Here is an 11,302-nt window from a genome sequence, read left to right as displayed (position 1 = left end):
ATTCAAGGCATTTGAAGCCTTCGAAGCATCTGAAGGCTTGGCACAGGTATTGAATTTTAGACGCCTTTCAAACCTAAGTGTTTGAAAATGAAATCCGTTTTCCCGTGATAAGATTCAGCAGGCGATTTTGTAAACAATATTTCAGGGGCTGAATCCCTCCCACATCAAACACAATGTTTCCCACCTCATCATCTGGACTGTCTTTAAGAAATCCCACTATCTGTTTATAAATTTCTCGGCTAGCCCACTGAAACAATGAGTCAAATTCAACAATTCTTCCCTGTGCAGCGAGAAGAACCACTGGGTATGATTGAGTTCAGAAAGTACCTGTCCCCTCAGCTCTCCGGCCTTCTAAATATGTACGGAAGAAGTAACAAACCTACTTGCCTGAAAGATCTATTTAAAAACAATAATGACAGAGTACTTTGTAAGAAAATTCATTTTCGGCACAGAACATGGATTTCAGCTGCTGAGGGGCAAGATGGCAGAAGCGGGTATGCACGGTCCCTGCGGAGGGTCAGGGATTAGCAGCGGGAGCACGGGTTGCTGATCACGGCCAAGTGCGCAGGGGCTGGGGCAAGGGCACCAGCCCTTCACGGGCTCCCTCCTGCAGGAGCGAGGGACCGGTCGGCGCTCTGCAGGGTCTCTAGGGACAGCAGAGGTGTGAGGACAGCTTCCATGGTGCAGAGACCTTTAGATCAGGCTGATAGGGCTTGTTTTCCTTCCTGATATGTTTACCCTTTCTGACTCACATTTATACCAAAGTGCAACACACTTGAGTAAAGTGACGAATACGTTGTAGTTTGATTTAGTGCCCAAAGTGAACGCACCCATGCCGTCCAGTCCAGGTCAGAACACCTGAATGCTGCCCCCATCCCTGGAGGTAAGACCCGCCCTTACTTAGCACCACAGCTTAGGGCTCCAACCTCTTGGAGGTGACGTGTGTGTATTTTACATGCACGCGTGCTTCTGTGCGTGTGCGTGTGGCTTGTCTCGTGCAGCCGTGTGTCTGTGATAGTCATATGTGCTGTGTATGGGGTTGGTGTTTGTGCCACATACTAGGTTATTGTCTAAATACATCACAACAGTAAGGAAGAGACTCTCAAAATCAAACAAGACAAAATGCACGAGGGCAGCCCCCATCCTGCTCCCTGCTCCTACGGGTCTGACTGCTTCGCACACCTTGTCGAGTGGAATCATGCAGTGTTTACCCTCCCATGACTGGCTTATAGAAGACCTTACATTTCATCCATGTTACTAAAAACATGGCAGGATTTCCTTCTGTTTACAGCTGAATTCTAACCCACGGGGATAGTATGCACTACATTCTCTTTGTCCATCCATGCATCGATGAACATCAACTTGGCCGCTGTGAATATTGCTGCTCTGGAAATGGGAGTGTGGGTGCCTCTTCGAGATCCTGAACTCAATTCTGATAAACACCCCGAGGTGGGATTGCTGGATCATGTGACGGATCTACTCGAATTTCCCGAGGCTCCTCCACACTGTTGTCCACAGCGTCTGCACGGTGATGGATACATTCGCATCAACCGTGCACAAGGGGTCTGATTTCTCCACATTGTCGACAACACATACTTTAAAAAATAATAGCCATCTTAACAGGTGTGAGGTGGTATCTCATTGTGTTTTGATTTCCTGTACCCTCATGATTAATGATGTTGAGCATCTTTTAATATACTTCTTGGACATTTGTATGCCTTCTTTGGAGAAACGCCTTTCAAGTCTTTGCCCACTATTTAATCAGGCTACTTGTTTTTGCTGTCAAGCAGTAGGTGTTCCTTACACATTTTGGAGATCAGCCCCTTTTCAAATACGTGGTTTGCAAATATTCTGTCCCACTTTATAGATTGCCTTTTCACTGGGTTGCTTGTTTCTGTCATTTCGGTTTTCATTTTCATTTTCCTAAGGGCTAATGGGGTTGAGCAACTTTTCATATACTTACTGGCCATTTGGAGACTCCCTGTTGTAAATTGCCTCTTCATGTATTTTGTATTTCTTGACAGTCTTTTCTGATTTATAGACATTAGTATTATTATCACTGTAACGATTCCCTGATAGTTATGTGTATTGCAAATATTCTCTCATCCCCTGTGAAACTCTTAATAGGGTCTGCAATAAATAGAAATTCCTCTTCCTTTATCATCAGAGCTTTTTTTAATCCTGTTAAAGAATTTTTTTTGCTACCCCAGTAACAAAGGAGAATATCTGCAAGCTATCTTCTAGAAGCTGGGTTTTTTTCACCCTCATGTTTAGATTCATAGTACATCTAGATTTGAGTTTTGCACCAAGTACTCCCAGTCGATCCAGCACCATTCACTAAAAAGACTTTCCCATTGTTATATCACGCCACTTTTGTCTTAAATCGGGTCTCTGTACAAATCTTGATATTGGGTAAGTATACCCTCATCCTCGCTCTTCTTCAGGATTTCCTGCTTCTCTTGGTCTTTTCTGTTCCCATGTAAATTTTAGGTTAGTGAGTGTCTTGTCACCAAACAAACAAAAAGTACCTGCTCTGATTTAGGGAGAATTCTTATTCTCAGTATATCATTTCCTCCAATGCAAAAAATAGTGTATCCGTCCATGTACCTAGGTCTCCATTCACTTCCTTCAGTAATGTTTTAACAGCTTTGGTGTAAAGCTTATACATATGTGATGACTTTGGATGTAATGACTATGGTAAATGGTATCATTTTATTTTTTCTTTTCTTTTTTTAAGAAATTATTTGAGTGAAAGGGGGAGAGGCAAAGGGAGAGGGAGAGAATCTCAAGCAGACCCCGTGCTGAGTGCGGAGCCTGATTCGGGGCTTGAACTCACAACCCTGAGATCATGACCTGAGCCGAAATCAAGAGTCAGCCACTTAACCGACTGAGCCGCCCAGGCGCCCCAAATGTGCCATCTTTATTACAGTTACAATAAGGAAATGCTCCTGGCTGCTCTGGGAACTCCATCTAGGATGAAGATGGTTGTTTTCCAGTAGATCAAGATCAATAATTCCCCAAGTGGTGCTAAACAACTTGAATCTCGCTGACACACATATACCAACTATCAGGATGACCATCTGCATTGGAAGTCATGGGGACACACAGCTTTCTCCTGGGAATCAAGATCTGTGGAGGAACCTCAGGCTGGCCCGGGGCATCCTACCCCATCTGGACATATGACTCCCGTCTTCAGTTTGCTGCGGGCTCTGGAGAGCCTCCTTTCTTGTTCTGGTCCCGACTCAGGAGGACCTGCTGAGCCGAGCCCACCCCTCACTCTGCAGTCACAGCCCAGGTGAAGGTGGCCTGCACCCCACATCGTGGACCCCCTGTCCTCCAGCCGCGCCTGCCCATGGCCCGTCACCGCGAAGGCAGTCCCTGTGGCTCCACATTGACAAGGGACATTTCCGTCCAATGAGAGGCTCGTGCACCGGCAGAGAGGAAGTTCAGCGAGCCTGCAAGCGCTTCAGATCGCAGGTGTCCACCCCTCTTCCGACAGTGTGCCAAAGGGCAAGGAAAGAAGAACCTTTATTAAACTGGGACGGATGCTTTCTGTGATAGACTTCCAAGTGAGAAAATGGGAACTCTCCTAGAAAACTGGTCCTGGCGAGAGAGAAGACCTGGGTCTCGCTTCCTTATAGAATTCTAAATGAACTTGTTTTTTTATGCCAGAATGAATTCAAAATAGATATATAACCCCAGTTCCAGTTATATTCCCAATGAAAAGCAAGCATAATGAAATGAAATAAGAAATACAACTCTCGCGTAAATAGTTGGGATTCCATCAGGAACTAAGGCAGAGTAGATTATAGAGGGGAAGGGTGCTTGGTCCTCCCTGAAAATAAGCCGAGGCGCTGGGGCATGCAGTCTCCCGAGACACAGAGGAGGACCCGCCACCCACCAGCACGGCTGTGACTTACGGCCACTGTAGTTAGCGCTTCCGTAAGATAGTCGAAGGGCCTCTTTTTAAAGAAAAGCTCTTTCCAGCTGTAAGGGGGATATATTATTAGGATGGGTTGAACTCTTAAAAATGATGAAATTGAATTTAGTGTAAATTTATGGAGGTTAAGGGAAATAAAAATATGCTCTTGGACAGAGCAATTTTTAAATCAAGAGAAAGATAAATTTTTCACTTTCTCACGTCCCTGTTGTTCAGTTTTAGTTTATCTTGGTAAAGGTAATTATTAAAACACATTTACATTAAATGTCTTGTAAGTAAAATATCACATGATAACCAACAAAGTAAAAACTGACTCTCTGTCTCCTAGCAGAAAAAATATACCAAAGCAATGATTATTTAACAAAAATATTGCTTAAAACATCAAACTATCATTTGCAATGTGGAGGAGATTTTTGAACGGTTTTGTTTCATGCAACGGTTTTATTTGTGATTTTTCTAACAGCTGTCCTTGCGGCGACATCCCAGTAAGACCGCACACCTTTAAGCCCAGGACAGAGCAAACTTGGAAGGACTGTCTCCTCTACAAGAAAAGGAAGCTGGCCGGCTTTAATTCTGTCCTCTCTCCAGTGTAACATTAACTCTTTGGTTAGTTAATTCAAAGACCAAGAGAGCTCAAAACTGAGCCAGAAGTAATAAGTTTTATGTCTTTTTTAAGGTGCATTCCACAGCCAGGACTTTTGCTTGAACACATTAAATTTCAACAAAGTGTCATTTAGTCGTATTTAAAGAAAAGGAAGAAACCCTAAAAACATCTAACTGTAGGTTTGATTGTTTTGTTTTGTTTTCTTTTTTGAATAAAGTCTGTGTTCTTAATGATGTATTTATCCACATTTCTCCTATTTATTGATGACGTTGTCTCCTGACGTGGTGACCCCATTTATTGATGACATTGTCTCCTGACGTGGTGACACATGCATTACTCTGTAACTACTCTTTTCCCGTGGAGAGCGCCAGATTCTGCCTGAGCAGGTGCACACAGAGGAGAGGCAGCTGGAGGTGGAGACGAACACGGATCTGTGTGCATCTCTGGTGGGCAGATAAACAGAGATTTCAAAATAAACCGGGGAATTAGTGAAGAGAGGCTTACGGAAGATTTCTGTTGATGAACCTTGAAGCATACGCCCTGAGGAGGAGATCTGAGTCTCGTACATACGTGCACTCGATGGTCCCCTTTGCACAGAAGGCCCTCTGCACCCAGCTCCTCCACCAGGCATCGCTGGTGACCGCGACGATGGGGAGCCATGCCTTTGCTCAGTGAGCCCCGCTCTCCTTTCCCCGCCATCTGCCCATCGTGCTGGCCAAGCCTTCCACCTGTGCGCCACAGACCTCCAAGTGGGCTCAGGAGGCAGCCCCTAGAGGCCGGTCCCCTGCAGGGACTGCTTCCTGTTGGAATGGCCAGAAACCGGAGGCCTCGTGCCCACTAGGCTGCTCCCAGTAATCACACTGTGGATGTCTTGACTTGTGTATCCATCACTGTAATTTCGTGTAAAACATAATTCCTGACAAAACCAGTCATTTACAGCCAAAAAGTAATCTTGAACCCACTGATCCTACCATGTACCCTGTTACTGGAGTGATCCTGAAATCTATCATCCAAAACAGGGCAGTTTTGAACACAAAAGAGGTTGCTATTAGTAATTATTTATGAAGAAATGTGTAAACTGGCATGTTCCGTGGCTGACCAGGATATGTGGCTGTCCTACTTATCTCTCACAAACACCTGGCATCCTGGGCTGGTGAAACGCGTATTGATGAAAATGCACAATTGCACCATCATGCCGAGAGGGAGCTGATGCCTCAGGACATTGGGCTGTTGTCTGACATCTGTCCTCTGCCATCGACTGTGGTGTTGCTGTTTCTTCTAGCCCTACAACATACGGGCCTGGGCTCCCCGAGGAGGGAGGCAGACCCTTCGTGGCTACACCCATGAATCCACAAAACTGCCCTTGTGTTCTCACAGCTTGTGACCTGCTTGCCGGTAGCTTCTGTCTTTAGTTAAAGAAAGTACTAAATACTCGCTGCAAGATTTTAAAATGATCGTGAAATATTTAATAAGGAGATCTTAATACAAAAATTATGGAAATGAAATTCAAACTATATTCAAATATCAAAATCAAAGCCAAATAAGAAATGTAATAGTCTCTTTAAAATTCCAAATTCGAATACAATATTTCTAAGCTTTTATTTTTTTTTAATTTTTTATTGTTATGTTAATCACCATACATTATCTAAGCTTTTATTTAAAGAAATAAATTGATATCTACTTATTCTTCAATCTGCACTCCTACTATCTGACTCCGTATCTCCGTTCTCCACATTCTACCGTGCTTTTTGTTTCTCTACCCAATGTGTGGATGGTTATGACCAGAACATTTCCCCAGCTACTTGGATCACTCAAAGCAAAGATCAGGGTTACTTTGTGTCTCTCTCCCCACATTAACTGCACTGTCTTACATCGATATATAGGGTATGAGTGATTTTCTCCGTTTCACGGAGATCGGTCCGCCTTCTTTCAAGGTCTGTATACACGGAGTTTCCCCTTAAATCAATTACTTCTTGTTTTCTTTCTTGGGTTAAACTCTACTAACATAACAGTGTTTTTAAAATTTGTTCCTTTCTTCCTTCTGAGAACGGCATTCAAGACTTGCTCTGAAAATGAGGAAAACAGTTCAGCCGGAAGAATGTTTGAAGACTCACAGAGCAGTTTGTGAATATTGGTGAATATTTCATAATTGTGCAAAAGGAAAGCGTGTGTTTCTCCTCATATCAACGTTAGGTTAACTCGAATGCCATGGATCAAGCTCTGTATAAATGCTACAGAAATGTTGTTTCCCCTTTCTCTTTCTTCTTCCTACCATCACCTAAGAAGTAAAGCCCTCGAGGCTGATTTTCTATCCAGGGATGCGGCATGACATTATTAGCCCTCAGTTTACCCTGGAGCTCTAAGTCAGACCTGAAGCAACCTTGGACAACCTTGGCCATGTCTCCACCGCAGATTGGGCAGGAAAGAAAGAAAGTAACCCTGGAGAAAGGCATCTGAGAATTGTAAGTGCAGCTTTGTTTCAGGTGCTGGCAGATCCAACCGGGAGGACAAGGAGCCGTGGGTGGAATCCTGTCACGCGGATGGTGGCTGGTAGTCTCCTCAGGAGAGCTGATGACACAGCCGAGAGACCCAAACCGCAAAGGAGATGGGCCAATACCAAATAACACTCCACCAGGGCGGCACGTTAAGTTCCCGTATTTGCTTTACTGATGATGCTCATTAGTCCTGTGTAGAAAAAACACACTTGAGAATAAAATAAAATAAAATTTGCACACAGGGTCCTCTGATACAGTGTGATAGCTTGGTGCGTCCAAAGGGAAAGCTTTCAGTGGACTCCCCCACCCGCTGTACGGGACGCAACAGTGATTATTTATAAAATGAGCGAACTGATCTGGTCTCCAAGCTCCACAAAGCTGTAAAATTCTCTAAACATACTGTATTTTAAATAACATGTTAAGAAGGATAAGCTTTAAGAGTGGCTCTGCTTTGTAAGATACAAAACTAAAAAAATGAGATTAAGATGTTCAGGATATTCTGGAGACCTTTTTATGTCCATTTTTTTCTTTATTTTTTCTATGCCTTCTAAGTTTTTGCAGGAATATTTCTCCTAAAAGTGGTCAATGTTGTAAGTCATACTTTATTTAACTCACTGAATTAGTGGATCTTTCCAAATCCTCTGTTGTATTCTGCTGTGGCCCACAGGGACAGGGAGGGAAAACTAGATGGGAAGAAATCAGAGAGGGAGACAAACCATGAGGGACTCTTGACTCTGGGAAACAAACTAAGGGTTCCTAGAGGGGAGGGGGTGGGGAGATGGGGTAACTGGGTGATGGGCATTAAGAAGGTCACGTGATGTAATGAGCACTGGGTGTTATGCACAACAGATAAATCATTGAACACTGCATCTGAAACCAATGATTTACTATATGTTAGCTAATTGAATTTAAATTAAAATAAATAAATCAATAAAAGTCTACCTAAAAATATCTATTGGCAAAGGAAAATCACCATCCTTGTATTTGTGGTAGTTACATGATAGTGGGTCACATAGGCTTTGGTTTCTTTCAACGTCATTGTGTTCTAGTATTATATGCTACATATGTATTTTAAATCCTACCTTTTTAACGTTAAAAGCAAAGCATCCCCAGGCACACTGGTGGTAAAGGAGGAGAGTGCGGTCCACTCCCTGCACTCAACCAGTTTTGAGCGAACAACTGTCACCAGTGAGTCGCATGCTGCCATATCCGAGTATCCAAACCGCTTGGAATATGCTCAAAAGTTTCTGCAGTTGAAAAAAGATATGCATAAAAACGTAATTATATAGCAGAATGCAAATGGACAGTTGGAAGCAAAGTTGTGATGAGGTATTATCCCACTTAAACAAAGCTGTATTATTACTGCAAACAGCCACAACACTTAGGAAATAAACCATTAAAAATGCTTGGAGCAATTATCCCGAGCAAACTCATGGTTGCAGAATCCAGTGCTTTGCATTGTGTTGGCAGGGATAGTGTAGACACTCATGGGCTCTGGGCAAGGAATGCACGTGGGGACAGGGTGTCACCGCAGGGGCCAGCCACGGCAGTGGCCCTGGGGCCGTGGCCCGACAGGAGACTGAAGTGACTTAGCAGAGGGTCCCAGCAAGAAGGTAGATTGTGATTACCCAGGTGTTGTATCTTAGGGAGGACATATGCCTGCACATGGTGTCTCCTCCCTGAATGACAACTGATGCCCACATAGTCGAGACCCTACTGAGGCCTCTCTCTTTCCCAACCATCATGCTCAGAACCCCTTCCCACTCTCCTAAGGTGATGCCACACTCCTGAGCAAGTGCCCTTAGTTACAGCAGCTGTCTCCTCTTGCACCACCATTGTACATTGATGGTGTCCCCCAAAGGATAAGCCATGATCCCCGCTCCTGCGAATGTGATCCCCTGGAAACAGGGTGGATGAAGTCACCCTAGAGTGGGTGGCCTTAGCCCAGTGACTGTGTCCTGAGCGGAAGAGAAGGCCGACCAAGGAGGGGCAGGACTGCAGGCCAGAGACTGGCCTGATGCCGCCAAGATCCAAGGACCCCCATGGGTGTCCTGCACCAGACGCTGTAGGAGGGCAGGAAGGACCCTGCCAGAGCCTGGAGAGGGAGCGTGGCCCTGTGGCACCTTGATTTTGGACTTCTAGCCCCACAGCCAAGAGGGAAGAGACTGCTACTGTTGTAGGAGGTATTTAGGCGCCATGGGCAACGTCTTCAACTCCTTCCTGCCCAGAGTCCAGAAGTTTTTCTCTGTGTAGTCATTGTACAGTTGTCTAGTATTATACACTATATGTGTATTTTATGTCCCCCATGTGCTGAGAATGTAGAATAGGCAGACAGGTAAGATGGGTTAATGCCCTGGAGAGGCTCAGTCAGAGAGACAGACAGAAACAAGCCACCTAAAGCAGCACAATGCCACGTGTGGTGTAACCCACGTAGTCACCACTTCTGTGAGCACTGAGGTAGGGGTACATTCATGGATTAGGGGAAATACAAAGTGAAGGGGCACTTGGGTGGTCAGCTGGTTGGGCGTTGGACTCTTGGTTTCGGCTCAGGTCCCGATCTCAGGGTCCTGAGATCTGGCCGCATCACCGGGCTCCAGCACTCAGGGCGAGTCTGCTTGAGATTCTCTCTCTGCCCCTCCCCCTGCTGGTGCTCTCTCTCTCAAATAAATAATCTTTTCTTTTTAAAATAGAAAATATAAAATGAAGATAAGATACTAAATTTGTTGATTTAATCTATAAAACGTTTTTATCCATAATTATGTTTTCACAAGCACATTTTTAAAGGACTGCAATTTTGCAACGGCAATCTCTGAGAGTCAAAAATAACAGATTTGACTCTCCCACGATGCTCAGAGAAAATTACTTCTCCATCTAAAATTAAAACCTCTCAATTCAACAACAGAATACTCGAAAATTCGTTTTGCTGCAGACACGGAAAGAGGTGTTAAGGCTCCGCAAGCAGGGCCCGGGGCCGGGGCTGCTGCCACCTGCTGGCGCCTGACCGAGACTCGAGCGGACCCGGTCCACGCCGCGGCCGACCCAGCCCCGCCCCGCCGCGTCCCCGGAGGCGGGGGCCGCTGGGGGCAAGGTCGCCTCCTGGGGAGATGCAGCCCCAGACCGGGAACAGCAGCTGCGTGAAAACACGGTTGCGGATCCCGCCTCCAGGGTCGGGTGCAGGGAAGGCTGTATGCGCCGGACCACGGGCGACATGAAACTGCGCCTGAAACGTGCAAGGCGACAGGAAGGGTCACAGTGGCAAGGGGCGGGGGGGGGGGACGAGACGCCAGAAGCGTAATCGGGAAGTGTCAAAGCGGGGCGGGGCTCGGCCCAGCGGGTGTCTTCCGAGGTCCCCAGGCGGGGCAGGAGGCGCGGGGCGGGAGCGGCGGGGAGCGGCGGGGTCCCCGAAGATGCAGACCCGGGGCACCTTGAGGCCGGGACCCGCGGGACCCGCCCCACCGCCCGACGCCGTTTCGGACCCCGGGGCAGCGCCGCAGGGCTGCATTTTGTTTGATCCCGCAGGAATACCACCTGCCGAGGAGCCACCCCTCCGACCTTTCCGCGCAGCTTTGCTCGCGCCAAGCGCCCGGGCGGGGGTCCCTCCTCAGCGCGCGCCCTGCCTCCGCCCCACCCGGACGGCGGGGGCTGCCGGGCCCCGCGGGGCCGTGTGGGCCTCCGGTGAGAGCCCACGGGCGACCGCACTCACCTTTGTCACCTGCCCCCGGTAGCGCATGCCCTGCGCTCGTTTTCGTGTCCCGAGCCACTTCCTGAGGCGCAGGATTCTGGACACCCTGAGCGACGAGCGCGATCTGCAGGCGCCTCCAGGCTGAGGCTGCGGAGAGCATCCCGAGACCCTAATCTCAACGGAGGTCCCCCGCCGGCGGGACCCTCACCCCCTGTGCCCGCCAGGCAGAACTTCAGGCCCCGCCCCCGGGGTCCTCAGACCGCATTACGTACAACCCCAGGTGACGGGCACCCACAGGCTCTTGGCCAGAGAAAGTGCGTCCCTCCCAGACCCTGGATGGCCCTGGAGCGCGGACGCTGTCCGTTCCGTCCCCCGGGAGGGCGGACACTGTCTCCCCCTGCTCCCTCGGGCCCCTGGGAGGGCGGACCCTGTCCCCTTTGGTCCGCCGGGAGCGCGGTCACTGTCCCCTCCGACCCCCGGTCACTTGCCCCCGCGGGCCCCTGGGAGGGCGGACCCTGTCCCCTGGACCCCCCGGTCACTTGTCCCCCGCGGGCCCCTGGGAGCGCGGACCCTGTCCCCTT

The 11,302-nt window shown here is 47.7% G+C and overlaps 1 long non-coding RNA gene across 1 annotated transcript; it reads right to left on the bottom strand.

Moving 5' to 3' along the window:
* Positions 1 to 6,471: 6,471 nt before the first annotated feature.
* On the bottom strand, positions 6,472 to 11,070 carry LOC118007316. Its single transcript, XR_004678375.1, has 4 exons — positions 10,743 to 11,070; positions 8,122 to 8,286; positions 7,655 to 7,722; positions 6,472 to 7,229 (listed from the first exon to the last, which is right to left on the bottom strand). It is a non-coding gene; the product is annotated as an uncharacterized LOC118007316 (long non-coding RNA).
* Between the last annotated feature and the right edge of the window lie 232 nt (positions 11,071 to 11,302).

This window comes from Mirounga leonina, unplaced genomic scaffold (genome assembly GCF_011800145.1).
Source record: "Mirounga leonina isolate KUSES-001 unplaced genomic scaffold, KU_Mleo_1.0 Mir_118, whole genome shotgun sequence".
Taxonomy (NCBI): Eukaryota; Metazoa; Chordata; class Mammalia; order Carnivora; family Phocidae; genus Mirounga; species Mirounga leonina.
The sequence above is the reverse complement of the archived record's forward strand: the minus strand, read 5'-3'. Positions and strand labels throughout refer to the sequence as shown.